The sequence below is a fragment of the Triticum dicoccoides genome, chromosome 7B (assembly GCF_002162155.2).
Source record: "Triticum dicoccoides isolate Atlit2015 ecotype Zavitan chromosome 7B, WEW_v2.0, whole genome shotgun sequence".
Lineage (NCBI taxonomy): Eukaryota > Viridiplantae > Streptophyta > Magnoliopsida > Poales > Poaceae > Triticum > Triticum dicoccoides.
Window position 1 is genome coordinate 425,231,151 of NC_041393.1, and position 15,912 is coordinate 425,247,062.

Consider the following 15,912-nt stretch of genomic DNA (forward strand, 5'->3'; position numbering starts at 1 on the left):
ACCTCAGGGAGCATTTCATAGCACAAGGCGTCGAGTCCCCGGGCCGACTAGTCGGACCCGGTGCCAGACAGTATGATGAAAAGGAGAAAGCATTTTGGAAGCGTGATCCATATCATACAGATAATCAAAAAGGCAGTCCCCGAGCTCGCCTCGGGGGGCCTAAGGTCTTAGTACTTAATACAGAAGGGGGTAGCGTGATACATACTGCATCAACTGTAAAATCTTCGAAGAAGATTTGCGTTCCACGGGCGCTCTGTTTCTTTGCCGGAGTCGTCCCTCTTGCGTGCTCGAGGCTTCTGAGCGTCGATCAAATAGTAGGCGTCGTTCCCTAGCACCTTGCTGATGATGAAGGGACCTTCCCAAGGCGCCGACAACTTGTGCTGGCCGGCTGTTCTCTGAATCAGCCGGAGCACAAGGTCGCCCTCTTGGAATGATCTTGGCTTGACCTTGCGGTTGTAGTATCGGCGCAGACTCTGCTGGTAGATGCCGGACCGACTGAGTGCCAACAGTCGGCCCTCTTCCAGCAGATCGACGCCATCTTGGCATGCTTCTTCAGCCTCCTCTTTGGTGTACATGGAGAATCGCGGAATGTCGAACTGTATATCCGTTGGGATGACGGCTTCGGCACCGTAGACGAGGAAGAACGGCGTGAAGCCTGTTGACCTGTTCGGGGTTGTGCGCAGACTCCAGAGGACGGCAGACAGCTCTTCCACCCAACAGCCGGCCGAGCGCTCGAGTGGTTCGACCAATCGAGGCTTGATGCTGGACAGGATGAGGCCGTTGGCTCGTTCCACCTGGCCGTTTGACTGCGGATGGGCAACGGACGCTAGGTCCAGTCGGATGCCCTGCGTCGCGCAGAAACGTGCCAAGGCGCCTTTGGCGAAGTTGGTGCCGTTATCTGTGATGATGCTGTGCGGTATGCCGTACCGCACTATGATGTCGGCAATGAAGGTCACTGCTGTGGGCCCGTTTAATTTCTTGATGGGCTTTGCTTCTACCCACTTGGTGAACTTGTCCACTGCGACAAGCAAATGAGTTAGGCCGCCTCGGGCCGTCTTGAAAGGTCCCACCATGTCCAGGCCCCAAACTGCGAAGGGCCAGGCGATGGGGATTGTCTTCAGTGCAGAAGCCGGCTGAAGGGGCTTGGAGCGGAACACCTGGCATCCCTTGCACTTCTTGACTAGTTCTTTAGCTTCTTCTAGGGCAGTCGGCCAAAAGAAACCGTGCCGAAAGGCTTTGGCCACGAGCGCTCTTGAAGCCGCATGGTGGCCGCACTCGCCCTGATGGATGTCTCTGAGGATCGCTTGGCCTTGTTCTGATTCTACGCAGCGCTGGTGGACACCAGTAACGCTGCGCCTGACTAACTCTCTGTTGACTATGGTGTAGGCTGCCGCTCGGCGTTGTACTTGCCGAGCCAGAGTCTCGTCTGCTGGTAACTCCTTGTTTACTAGGAACTTGAGGATGGGCTGCGCCCATGCAGGTGCTGCTATCTCTTCCACTGCCACCACAGCAACTTGGACAAGGGCGGCTGGGCTGGGAGGCGGCGGGTTGGGCTCTGCTGCCGCTTGCTGAATTGAGGGAATCTCTGGGCCGACTGGGGCAGCTCCCGAGCCGACTGGCGCAGTCCCCGGGCCGAGCTCCGAAGTCCCCGGGCCGACCGACGCAGTCCCCGGGCCGACTGGCGCAGTCCCTGGGCCGACTGGTGCAGTCCCCGGGCCGACTGGCGCAGTCCCCGGGCCGACTGTGGCTTTCTTGAGGTCGCTTGCTGGGGTCTTGGAGTCGGATCCGACTATCTCTGGCGGAGCCGGCACGAAAATGGAGTCGGATTCTGGTGAAGGCTTGATAGACGGCTTGAGGAGGCGCTGAAGGGCGACGCCAGAAGGTATCGCCTGGCGAGTGGAGCCGACTCGCGCCAATGCGTCTGCTTGATCGTTGTCGTTTCTTGGCACGTGGAGGAATTCGCATCCTTCAAAATATCCGCTGAGCTGCTGCACCAAGAAGCGGTAGCTCGCCATGTTTGCGTCTTTGGCGCCCCAGTCGCCGGATGATTGCTGAACCACCAAGTCGGAGTCGCCATAGCACAGGATCCGGCGAAGGCCGAGTTCTTTGGCAAGCCGGAGCCCGTGGATGAGCGCTTCATATTCGGCGACGTTGTTGGAGGCGGCGAAGTGGATTTGCAGCACGTATTTGAGCTTGTCGCCCTTGGGGGAGGTGAGGACGACGCCGGCTCCGAGGCCGGAGCGCATCTTGGAGCCGTCGAAATGCAGTCGCCAATGAGTAGAGTCGGGCGCACGCGGCAAGTATTGAGGCTCGGCCCAGTCGACGAGGAAGTCGGCCAGCGCCTGCGACTTGATGGCGGTGCGAGGTTGGTAGTAAATGGTATAAGGGGCTAGATCGATAGACCACTTGGCCACTCGGCCGGAGGCATCTCGACTTCCGATGATCTCGGCGAGTGGAGCGGTGCAAACCACAGTGATCGGATGCTCTTTAAAGTAGGGCTTCAGCTTCTTGGCGGCGAAGTGCACGCCGTAACACATCTTCTGGTAGTGAGGGTAGTTCTGCTTGGAGGTCGACAGTACCTCGCTCAGGTAATACACTGGTGTCTGGACCGGGAGCGCCTTGCCTTCCTCCTTGCGCTCGACTACAATAACTGTGCTGACTACCCGGCTGGTAGCGGCGATGTATAAGAGCATGGGCTCTTTGGGAGTCGGAGCCGCCAACACAGGGGGAGTCGCCAGCATCTTCTTCAGTTGGAGAAATGCCTCATCTGCCTTGTGGTTCCACTCAAAAAAAGTGGTCTTCTTCATCAATTGGTACAATGGCAGAGCTTTCTCGCCCAGCCGACTGATGAATCGGCTTATCGAAGCCAAGCAGCTGGTGAACTTCTGCACATCCAGCAGTCGGCTGGGTACCTCCATCCTCTCAATGGCCTTGATCTTCACAGGGTTGCACTCTATGCCGCGTTCGGAGACCAAAAAACCGAGGAGCTGGCCGGCTGGGACTCCGAACACACACTTCTCTGGGTTAAGCTTGATCTGGAATCGGCGTAGATTTTCAAAGGTATCTTTGAGGTCTTCTAGCAGCGTCCCACGCTTTTCTGTCTTTACCACCACATCATCCACATAAACATGGGCGTTTCTGCCGAGTTGCTTGAGGAGGCACTTCTGCATGCAACGCTGAAAGGTGGCGCCGGCATTCCTCAAGCCGAACGTCATCGTCAGGTAGCAGAAGGCTCCAAACGGTGTGATGAATGCGGTCTTCAGTCTGTCTGCTGGATTCAGCTTGATCTGATGATATCCTGAGTACGCATCGAAGAAGCTCAATAGCTCGCATCCGGCTGTGGAGTCTATCACTTGATCGATCCTTGGCAGAGCAAACGGGTCCTTCGGGCAGGCTTTGTTGAGGCTGGTGTAGTCGATGCACATCCGCCACTGCTTATTCTTCTTCAATACCAGTACAGGGTTGGCCAGCCACTCCGGAAAAAACACCTCCATGATGAAGCCGGCTGCCAGGAGCCGGGCTATCTCTTCTACCACTACTCTTCCCTTCTCTTCTGACAGGCGGCGCAAGGGCTGTCTGACGGGCTTCACATCCGGCCTGACATGTAGCTTGTGCTCGGCGAATTCCGTCGGTACACCCGGCATGTCCTTGGGGGACCATGCGAAGATGTCCCGATTCTCACGGAGGAAATCGACGAGCTCGCCTTCCTATTTGCTGTCAAGGCCAGTGCCCATGACGGCGTACCTCTCTGGATGCTCCGGGTCCAAGGGTATCTTCTTGGTTTCTTTAGCCGGCTTGAATGATCCTTCTGCCTCCGACTCCTTGGGGTCAGGCGACATCTCCGGCTGCTTCCCAGCCATCGCCATGACACGATCAAGGAGCCGCTTCTCGGCCGCGATCACCAAAGACTCGGCCAGCCGACTACTCTCGGCCGCACAGGCGGACGACTTCTTGTAGTCGCCGGCAATGGTCAGGATCCCCTTGGAACTCGGCATCTTCATCTTGAGGTAGGCGTAGTGGGGGACCGCCATGAACTTGGCCAAAGCCGGCCGACCTAGCAGCGCGTGGTACGGGCTTTCCAAATCCACCACCTCGAACCAGACTGGCTCTCGGCGGAAGTGATCTTTGTCTCCGAAGAGGACGTCTATCAGAATCTTGCCAATCGGCGAACAGGAGAGGCCGGGTACGATCCCATGGAACACGGTGCGGCTGCTCTGCAGCTGCCTCCGCCTGATTCTGAGCTTCTCCATGGTGTCCTTGTACAGGATGTTTATGCTGCTGCCTCCGTCTATCAGGACCCGCGAGAAGTGGGCGGCCCGCCTATCAGTGGCCAAGGTCGCTCCGAGAACCAAGGCGTAAGAGCCCGGACTCGGCATCACCTCTGGGTGATCTGCCCGGCTCCAGCTGATAGGCTTCTCGGACCAATGCATGCACTCGGGAGCTTCTGCTGCCACTGCGTTGACTTCTTGCTGCTGTTGGCGCCTGCTGCGCCGATCATCTGCCAGACTGGTGAACACTACGTATGCACCGTGCTCTTCTGGGAACTCGTCTTGGACCGCGCCGACTGGCCGAGCAGCCGGCTGCGGAGGTGGCGGAGGCGGTAGCACCCCCGCAGGCGGCGGAGGGGCGAGGCCGTCCCCCTTAGCGATCCTGACAAGCCAGTGGCACTTTCTGGTGGTGTGGTTTGACGGCTTCGCGCCGCTGTGAAACTTGCAAGGACCATCCAGAGTCTGCTCATAGGAGAAAGCTGGCAGCCAGTTGGACTTGCCACCCTTCTGCCGCTTGGCCGGAGGCTGCCCCTCCGGCTGCTGATCTTCTACTGCCGCGACCTGCCGACTGTTGGAAGTCGGCTATGGGGCTTTGCGCTTGTTGTCATTCTGTTGCTGTCGCCGACTGGCGTCTCCAGCCGGGGTTCTGGGAGCCTGGGGAGTCACTTTGCCAGCCGCGTTGACTTGGATCTCCGTCTTCATAGAGGAGTCGGCCGTGGCGTACTTGTCTGCTATGATCAGTAGTTCGTCGAGGGTTTCGGGCTCGTCGCAGAGGAGCTTGTGCTTGAGGAGGGTGCCCTCTCGGCACCCTGCCGTGAAGTACTCAATGGCCTGCACCTCGTGTACGCCCTCGCAGGAGTTTCGGAGTCCGCGCCAGCGCGTGAGGTAGTCGCGCGTCGATTCTTCGCGGCCTTGCACGCACAAGGAGAGCTGGCGCGGCTTGGGAGGTCGCTTGTACGTGCTGGTGAAGTTGCGAATGAAGGCTTCAGTGAAGTCGACCCAGCTGTTGATGCTGCGGGGCTTCAGGCTGTTCAGCCATGTCCGGGCCGTGCCCTGGAGCATGAGGGGAACATATTTTACGGCAACCCGCTTGTTGCCGTTGGCGATGTTGACGGCGGTGGAGTAGTCTATCAACCAATCCTCCGGCTTCACGGAGCCGGTGTACTTGGGCGTATCTCGGGGGAGCGTGAACCCTCGGGGGAAGGGCTCGTATCTGATGCGGGGCCCGAAGCAAGGCGGTCCCAGCTCATCTTCTTCTTCTAACGCCAGGGATCTGTGGAGTCGGTCGATCCGGTGGCGGGCGTCGTTCTCTCCGACTCCCTCTCGGCGGCCAAGGCGCCCTCCGAGAGTCGGATGCTCAACAGGCGGCGGAGAGACTCGCCGTTCTCTTCGGGGCGGGCGAGGCAGATAATCATCTCGCCGCTCCACTGCTCTAGGGCGGCCGTCTTGGTCGCGCTCGATGGTGATGCGAGTCCGGCTGTGGCTCGCAGCCGGCTCCTTCTCTTTCCTCCCGCGGACTCTGCCAGTCGGCGTCCGGGAAGTCGCGCCTTGGTCTCGGCGAGGGGGTAAGTCGTCATTCTGCTGCTGCTGCTGCGCATCGGTGCGGCCGCCTGCCGCATTCTGCGCAGCAACCGCATCGAGGAGCTGCTGGACTCGCTCCGTTATTACACGGCGCTCTTCGCCTTCGAGGTTCCTCAGCTCTTCGGTCGCCGCTTGGGCGGCGCGGATGTTCTCCGCAGATCGGCGATGGCTGCGCCGCGCTCTCGGACTGCACCGAGACGGCTCGGCCCGGTCGGAGCCGGCGAGCCGCCCACAGCACGATCCATCTCGCGCTGGTATGCTTCGAACAAGCGTCTCATGCTTGCCAACTTCTTGGCGCCTTCGATGAGTTGAAGGCGGCGTTCTTCCAGCATCTCTGCGTCCGCGTCCTCTGGGATGGGCGCGGATAGGTCCTGCAGGGCCGCAGGCAGCGGGTCCTGGGCATTTTCGCCGGAGTGCTCGCCGTGGTCGATGACAAGTACCTCCGTGACGGCGCTTCCGTCGCTCTCCTCGTACGGAAGCGGCTCGTCGTAGACCACCACGTTGGTGGGGAAGATATCAAGCGATACGGCGTCGGAGTCGACCAGCATCGGGTCGGAGGAGCCTACGGACTCCAAGTCTACAGCGGGCTCGCTGGCGACTTGAAGTTGGTTAAGGAGGCCCGCGAGAAGGTTCTCGGGGCCACCCGCACCCGTGCTTGGTGCGGGTTCGTCGGAGAGGCGCACCTCACGGATGAGTTCAGCGAGGCCGCTCGCTGCGCAGGCGGCTTCGGCACCGCGCAACGCGTCGATGCGGACTCCATCTGGCGAGCCGGGCTGACTGCGCTCGCCAGGGAGGAACAGGGTTCCCGTCCAGAACAGATCTCCGGACGACGGTGCACCTCGCCCCACGGTGGGCGCCAAATGTCGGGGGTTGGATGCGACATATGCCAACGGGTGGCTTATCATGGTGGGGGCGAGTAGAACGTCGCCGGTGCCTGGAAACGGGATGAGGCGAAGACAAGCACGCCGGCGAATCTTACCCAGCTTCGGGGCTCTCCGAGGAGATAACACCCCTACTGCTGCTCTACGGGGTCTCCGCATGATCACTACGGTATGATAGTACAAAGGTGCTCCTCGAGCTGTTTGGGGGCAGGGAGGTGCAAGGCTAGCTCTTTCCCCTCTTGCTATGTGTCTAAAACCTGTCTAGGGCCGAACCATTTGCATGGGTGCCCCGGGGGGTTTATATAGGCCTACCCCCCGGGGGTACAACGGTAATCCGACTGGGCGTGGCCCCCAGTCGTCAGTCTCTCTTGCAGCCGCCCTCCCTGCCGGCTTCTGGGGCCCGCCGACTGGCGGGCCCCGCGGACAGGCAGAACGCTGTGCAGTACTCCTGATGACGCAGGCTTGGTCATGGGGTCATGGGAACAGTGCCGCTGTCTGTCAGGCGATCACTGTCGCCACTCCCCGTCCAATCTGGTTTATGGCTCGTGGGGCCCTGGCCAGGAGGCGGCCGACTCTAGGGAGGCCGACTCCCGCAGGGCCGTCTTCGAGCTCTCCGGCCGTCTTCTTCTGTCTCACTGACAGGAGGCCCGGCGATCTCTGGGCCGTACGCGCTGCCGTCGTGGGCACAGTGCCTTGTGCACTATGGCTGAGGTCAGGGGAGGCATGGCAACAGTGACGCGCCTCACCGGAGATCTCCTGGCGACGCGGCTCACTGTTGCCATGCCTTCCTCCCGTGGATCTTGAGGGGACGGCCACGCCGGGCTGTACCCCGCATCGGTCTTCGTGAAAGGTCGTGGGCCGACTCTCAGAGTCGGCCCCTTGAGAGGTTGCGAGCCCGGAGTCGGCTTGTTTCAGTGTTGCCGTCTGAGGACTCTGCTTCTTCGAAGGTCGTCAGCTGGGACTCGGCCTCCTCGAAGGTCGCCAGCTGGGACTCGGCTGAAGGGCGCGGCCTGCCCCGATGTCTTGAAAGGTCTTGGGTCCTGGGTCAGCCTACCCATGGCCCATTACACCGACATTAGGCTTTTGGCTATCCTTGAATATCTTGGGGTGCCATGGTCATCCCCAAGCTTAGGCTCTTGCCACTCCTTATTCCATAGTCCACAAAGCTTAACCCAAAATTGAAAACTTCACAACACAAAACTCAACATGAAATCTTATAAGCTCCGTTAGTGAAAGAAAACAAAACCACCACATAAGATACTGTAATGAACTCATTCTTTATTTAATTTGGTGTTAAACCTACTATATTCCAACTTCTCTATGGTTTATAAACTATTTTACTAGCCATAGATGCATCAAAATAAGAAACAACACACGAAAAACAGAATCTGTCAAAAACAGAATAGTATGTAGCAATCTGTAACTAACGCAAACTTCTGGAACTCTAAAAAATCCTACAAAAATAGGAAGTCCTGGAAAATTTGTCTATTGATCAGAAGCAAAAAGAATCAAAGAAAAAGCACGTTTCTGCGATTTACCAGAACTAAATTCGTTCGTGCAAAGTTTCTGTTTTTCAGCAGAATCAAATTAACTATCATCATAGGTTATCCTATAGGTTCTACTTGGCACAAACACTAATTAAAAGATAAAAACACATCTAAACAGAAGGTAGATGCAAGATTTATTACTAAACAGGAACAAAAACAAAAAACACAAAGAAATATTGGTTACCTCCCAACTAGCGCTATCGTTTAACGCCCCTAGCTAGGCATAAAAGCGAAAATAGATCTAAGTAGTGTCATCATTGGCACTAAATTCATAAGTAGCTCGTATGATAGATTCATAAGTTAATTTGACTTTCTTCCTTTGAAAGTGCTCCATGCCTTTCTTTAATGGAAATTGGAATCTATTATTCCCTTTCTTCATATCAATAATCGCGCCAATAGTTCTAAGGAAAGGTCTACCAAGAATAATAGGGCATGAAAGATTGCAATCTATATCAAGAATGATAAAATCTACGGGCACCAAATTTCTATTTGCAACAATGAGAACATCATTTATTCTTCCCATTGTCTTTTTAATGATGGAATCCGCAAGGTGCAAATTTAAAGAGCAATCATCAAGATCATGGAAACCTAGAATATCACATAAAGTTTTCGGAATCGTGGAAACACTAGCACCCAAATCACAGAAAGCAAAACACTCATGATCTTTAATTCTAATCTTTATAGTAGATTCCCACTCATCATTAAGTTTTCTAGGTATAGAAACTTCCAAATTAAGTTTTTCATCATAAGATTGCATCAAGGCATCAACGATATGTTTGGTAAAAGCTTTATTTTGACTATAAGCATGTGGAGAATTAACAACGAATTGTAACAAGGAAATACAACCTTCTAAAGAACAATTATCATAATAAAATTCCTTGAAATCCGAGATGGTGGGTTCAATGCTATTTAAAGTCATGACCTCTGCAATCCCACTATAAGCATTAAAGTTTCCTCTATAAGCATTGTTTCCAAAACTATTCCTACCAACAAAATTCACATCCATAGATTCATTATTATTCTCAATCAAAGTAGACATAGGCATATCATTGGAATCAAAAGGAGCACTCTTAGTAGCAAACAACTTCATAAGTTCATCCACTCAAATCATTGATTTCTTCTATAGCATGCTCTTTTTTACTAGAAGATCTTTCGGTGTGCCATTGAGAATAATTAGCCATAATATTATCAAGAAGTTTTGTAGCATCTCCTAATGTGATTTCCATAAACGTGCCTCCCGCGGCCGAATCTAAGAGATTTCTAGAAGCAAAGTTCAAACCGGCATAAAAAATTTGTATGATCATCCATAAATTCAAACCATGAGTAGGGCAATTGTGAATCATCAATTTCATTCTTTCCCAAGATTGGGCAACATGCTCATGATCAAGTTGTTTAAAATTCATAATATCGTTCCTAAGAGTGATGATCTTAGAGGGAGGAAAATACTTAGAGATAAAAGCATCTTTGCACTTGTTTCAATAATCAATACTATATTTAGGCAAAGATGAAAACCAAACTTTAGCACCATCTCTAAATGAAAACGGAAATAACTTCAATTTAACAATATTTTTATCTGTATCTCTCTTCTTTTTCATATCACACAAATCAACAAAGTAGTTTAGATGAGTAGCGGCATCTTCACTAGGAAGGTCGGCGAATTGATCTTTCATAACAAGATTCAGCAAAGCAGTATTGATTTCACAAGACTCAACGTCATTAAGAGGAGCAATCGGAGTACTAAGGAAATCATTATTATTGGTATTCGAGCAATCACACAATTTGGTATTATCTTGCGCCATGGCAACAAGTAATCCAGCACACAAGCAAATAGAAGAAGGCAAGCGAAAAGGCAGGAGGAGATTGGGAAAGAGAGGGCGAATAAAACGGCAAGGGTGAAGTGGGGGAGAGGAAAACGAGAGGCAAATGGCAAAAAATGTAAATGCGAGGGAGATGAGTTTGTGATGGGTACTTGGTATGTCTTGACTTGAGCGAATACCTCCCCGATAACGGCGCCAGAAATCTTTCTTGCTACGTCTTGAGCTTGCGTTGGTTTTCCTTGAAGAGGAAAGGGTGATGCAGCAATAGTAGCGTAAGTATTTCCCTCAGTTTTTGAGAACCAAGGTATCAATCTAGTAGGAGGCTCCTCAAAAGTCCCATGCACCTACACAAACAAACAAAGAACTCGCAACCAATGCAATAAAGGGGTTGTCAATCTCTTCACTGCCACTTGCGAAAGTGAGATCTGATAGAGATAGTATGATAAGATAAATATATTTTTTGGTATTTTATAATATAGATGCAAAAACTAAAGATGCAAATAAAAGTAAATTGAAAGCAAATATGATAAGAGATAGACCCGGGGGCCATAGGTTTCACTAGTGGCTTCTCTCAAGATAGCATAAGTATTACGGTGGGTGAACAAATTACTGTCGAGCAATTGATAGAAAAGCGAATAATTATGAGATTATCTAGGCATGATCATGTTTATAGGCATCACGTCCGCAACAAGTAGACCGACTCCTGCCTACATCTACTAGTATTACTCCACACATCGACTGACTCATGCCTGCATCTGGAGTATTAAGTTCATAAGAACAGAGTAACGCCTTAAGCAAGATGACATGATGTAGAGGGATAAACTCAAGCAATATGATATAAACCCCATCTTTTTATCCTCGATGGCAACAATACAATACATGCCTTGCAAACCTTTCTGTCACTGGGTAAGGACACCGCAAGATCGAAACCAAAGCTAAGAACTTCTCCCATGGCAAGAAAGATCAATCTAGTAGGCCAAACCAAACTGATAATTCGAAGAGACTTGCAAATATAACTCAAGCATACATAAAAGACTTCAGAGGAGATTCAAATACTTCTCATAGATAAACTTTATCATAAACTCACAATTCATCGGATCTCGACAAACACACCGCAAAAAGAGATTACATTGATTAGATCTCCACAAGAGAGGGGGAGAACATTATATTGAGATCCAAAAAGAGAGAAGAAGCCATCTAGCTAATAACTATAGACCCGAGGGTATGTGGTAAACTACTCACAACTCATTGGAGGGGCAAGGATGTTGATGTAGAAGCCCTCCGTGGTTGATTCCCCCTCCGACGGAGCGCCGGTGAAGGCTCCAAGATGGGATCTCGCGGATACAGAAGGTTACGTCGGTGGAAATTGTGTTTCGTTGGCTCCCTTGATGTTTTCGGGGTACGTAGGCTTGTATAGGAGGAATAAGTACGTCGGTGGCTGCCCGAGGGGCCCACGAGACAGGGGGCACGCACTATAAAGGAGGGGGCACCCTCCTATCTCGTGGTCGCCTTTGCTGCTTCTTTACTTGCACTCCAAGTCCTCTAGATCATGTTCGTTCCAAAAATCACGCTCCCGAAGGATTCATTCCATTTGGACTCCGTTTGATATCCCTTTTCTTCGAAATACTGAAATAGGCAAAAAAAAACAATACGGGTTGGGCCTCCGGTTAGTAGGTTAGTCCCAAAAATGATATAAATGTGTAAAATAAAGCCCGTAAACATCCAAAAGGGGTAATATAATAGCATGGAATAATCAAAAATTATAGATACGTTGGAGACGTATCACAGGCCGGCACGCGAACAGCCACCTCCTGCCTGCTTGCCGCTGCTGGAGTCGTCCCCGAGCGCCACACAGCCCCCTGAACCCCCTCGCTCTGGACCCCTCCTCCTCCTCTGCTCTCTCTCTCCCGTGATCGACCACGAGCACCCGAGAGCGCCGACAAGCACCACCACAGCCATCGTCTACCCCTCGCCCTATCGATGCTTCCAGAAGAACCGCCGCGCCTTCCTCTTCGTCTCCACCAACCCACGTGATGACGGGCACACCGCAGTGTCGTCTCCGCCGCATTTATCGCTGCTTCTGTCCGGCGATCGTCGCGGTCGATTCGTCATCGACAACACATCCCCCACCTCTCTTGTCACGCCCAATATGAGACCCTATCCAAAAGGAACTCGAAGGTCCCACCAAGGATAGACCCGCATATTGAAACGCTTTTGCAAGGTGGATATCATTACATCAACATTACATAATAGATGGGGATACATACAAGAGGCATACAATGCCACACCAATACAACATCACAATACATAAGAGCAACATCCGACTACGGATGAAACACAAACAGAAGCTCAAACGACATCCACCCTGCTAGCCCAGGCTGCCGACCTGGAACCTATCCCCTGATCGAAGAAGCAGCAGAAGACCTCAACGCAAGCAAGCATCGCTCTCGCGTCATGATCATTGCACAACCTGTACCTACAACTGTTGTTGTAGTAATCAATGAGCCACGAGGACTCAGCAATCCCATTACCATGGGTATCAAGACTAGCAAAGCTTAATGGGAAAGGAAGGGGTAAAGTGGTGAGGTTGCAGCAGCGACTAAGCATATATGGTGGCTAACATACGCAAATGAGAGCGAGAAGAGAAACAAAGGAACGGTCGTGAAGCTAGCAATGATCAAGAGGTGATCCTGAACACCTACTTACGTCAAACATAACACAGAAACCGTGTTCACTTCCCAGACACCGCCGAGAAGAGACCATCACGGCTACACACTCGGTTGATGCGTTTTAATTCGGATCAGGTGTCAAGTTATCTACAACCGGACATTAACAAATTCCCATCTGCCACATAACCGTGGGCACGGCTCTCAAAAGTTTATACCCTGCAGGGGTGTCCCAACTTAGCCCATGACAAGCTCTCGCGATCAACGAAGGAATAGACCTTCTCCCAGGAAGACCCGATCAGTCTCGGAATCCCAGTTTACAAGACATTTCGACAATGGTAAAACAAGACCAGCAAATCTGCCCGATGCGCCGACAATCCCGATAGGAGCTGCACATATCTCGTTCTTAGGGCAACACTGGATAAGCTAAGCGTACAGGTACCAACGTAACCCAAGTTGCCAAGGGATGGTCCCGCACGGTGCTCTAGTTTGGACCAACGCTTAGACAAGCACTGGCCCGGGGGGGCTATAATAAAGATGACCCTTGGGTTAATTACTCCCAAGGGAAATATAGGTGGTGGTGAGGCAAATGGTATAACCAATGTTGGGCCTTGCCGAACAAGTTTTATTCAAAGCGAACTGTCAGGGGGGTCCCATAAATCACCCGACCGCGTAAGGAACGCAAAATCCGGGAACATAACACCGGTATGGCGGAAACTAGGGCGGCAAGAGTGGAACAAAACACCAGGCATAAGGCCGAGCCTTCCATCCTTTACCAAGTATATAGATGCATTAATAATATAAGAGATATTGTGATATCCCAACAAAAACCCTGTCCACCATGGAGAAATCTTCAACTTCACCTGCAACTAGCAACGCTATAAGAGGGGCTGAGCAAAAGCGGTAACATAGCCGAACAATGGTTTGCATAGGAAAGGTGTCAAAGGTTAGAGGTTCATGGAAATATGGGATGGCTATATAAACAGGTAATAGGTAGCGCAGCATAGCGATAGAACGAAGCAACTAGCATAGCAATGATAGTAGTGAGATCTAGGGTAGCGGTCATCTTGCCTGAAATCCCGCAAGGAAGAAGAACGAGTCCATGAAGAAGATGAAGCCACGAAGACGAACCAAGCGAAGACGAACAAATCCTCACGATCGCAACGAAACGAGAACTATCGAGAAGAAGCACACAACATGGTAAACATACCACACATGAACAAGGCATGATGCACAACAAGCTTGATGCATGACCAAGCTACATGAAGCTACTCATGGCAAGAGATGATGCAAACAAGAACAACACATCAAGGCAAATTTAAATGAGGCCGGGAACAACATATAACAATTCCGGTAAGTCCTCATATGCAAATTTCGAAATTGGTCCAGAAATGAATAAACATTATGTTCAAGTAGTTAAACAGCAAGTTAAGATGCACCAAGATGATCTACACAAAATTCTAGTCAAGTTACATATAAAGTTCATTAGATTCGGAGCTACGGCCTAGAAGATATGAGCAAAACAAGTTAAACATGGCATTGATGCAAAATGCACCCAAACATCAAGCAAACACCTCAAAACAAGGATGCAACATGGTAATATGAAGCTACATGCAAAAACAAGCAAGTTTCACATAGAGCACACTCAAAACGGAGCAACGGTGCAACACATGCACACTATACAAGTCATAACAACAATCTGACCATAACAGCAACTAGGCATATTACAAGCATCAACACAACATGCTACAACACCCCAACATAATAACAAAAGGCATTGACATGAAGTACAGGTAAAGCATAACAAAACATGAACACTGAGCTATCTCCAGAAATCACTAGAACATGCTCAAAAAGACATGGAGATATTGCAAATAATAACAGTTTCAGACTTTAGCAGAAATAACATCAGGTTGCAATGTTTAGAGCTATCAAACAACATGTTACAGGAACTTATCATGGCAAACAAAGGCATGGCATGAATATACTAATTGCATAGATCAAAAGTCCCTTACTGACCATAAGCCAAAAGGGCACGGAAAATATGATGGCACCCATGTAAACATGGCAAGTTATATTACAGATTCATACATGGCAGGAACAACAATAAGTAGGCATGTTCGTGAGCTCGAACCACTCACCACAGAGCAATACATGGCATGGCAAGGCAACCAACAGTAAGAAGACATGTTTGTGAAGCTAAGCATGGCAATAGCAAGTTCATAGGGTGCATGGATCACTAGGAAAACACATGGGAACAAGTGAACTTAATGTTAACAGGCTGACAGCGACATTTTCAAGCAACTTTAGAGCAAGATTACAACATGTTTCAGCAGGCTATAATTGCAACCAAGGCATGAATGGATAGAGCATGACATGTAGATCAAAACATGTTTATAGAGCATCTCTAGATTATGCATAGAATGATTAGTAGAAGCATGTTAACATAGCAACAAAATATAACAGAATCTGTCAGGAAAACAGCAACAGCAACTACCCTACTTAGCAAGCTTGATACACTCAGCACACAACTCACAAAAATACATGGTTAACACCCCTGGAAAGATGGCATGGCATAGATCAACACTCATGAAGACATCAACCTCATAGGATGCACACATCAATCATGGCAAAAATGATAAATGAGCAAGTTATAACAGATTCAGCAGATTAACATCAACATGCACTATTCCAACATCATTTCGGGCATCAAGATGAGCTCAAATTAAAATGATGCAATGGAATGAAATGAAGTACTCGTCGAGACGAACAATTTGACATATTACACGCACGAAATGGAGCTACGGATGCAGAGATGCAGCAGTTCAAACATGGCATGAAAATAATGAAAATCTGGGACTTTGACAAAATTATACCCCGAGAAATCTGGACGAGGGAATCCCGGGACGGAGGGATCCGGGGCTCGGGGCGCGTTTGGTTGGGCGGAGGGGTGGATCTCATCCAGCCCGGGCCGGATCCGGCCGGAGCTCCGGCGAGCGGCGCGAATGCCGAGGCAGACGCCGGCGGGGAGCAGCGGGACGCCGGGGCGCCGGCGGGCAGAGGCGGCGGGGCGCGGGGTCGCCGGGGTAGGGCCAGCCGGGCGCGGCGCGGGGCCGTGGCCGGCGGCGGCGTCCTGGTGCGGGAGGAGGCCG

General features: G+C 51.2%; 1 pseudogene; it reads right to left on the reverse strand.

Annotated features, from left to right (window-relative positions):
* LOC119338960 overlaps positions 1 to 15,912 on the reverse strand; it is a 121,370-nt pseudogene that overhangs the window by 72 nt on the left and 105,386 nt on the right.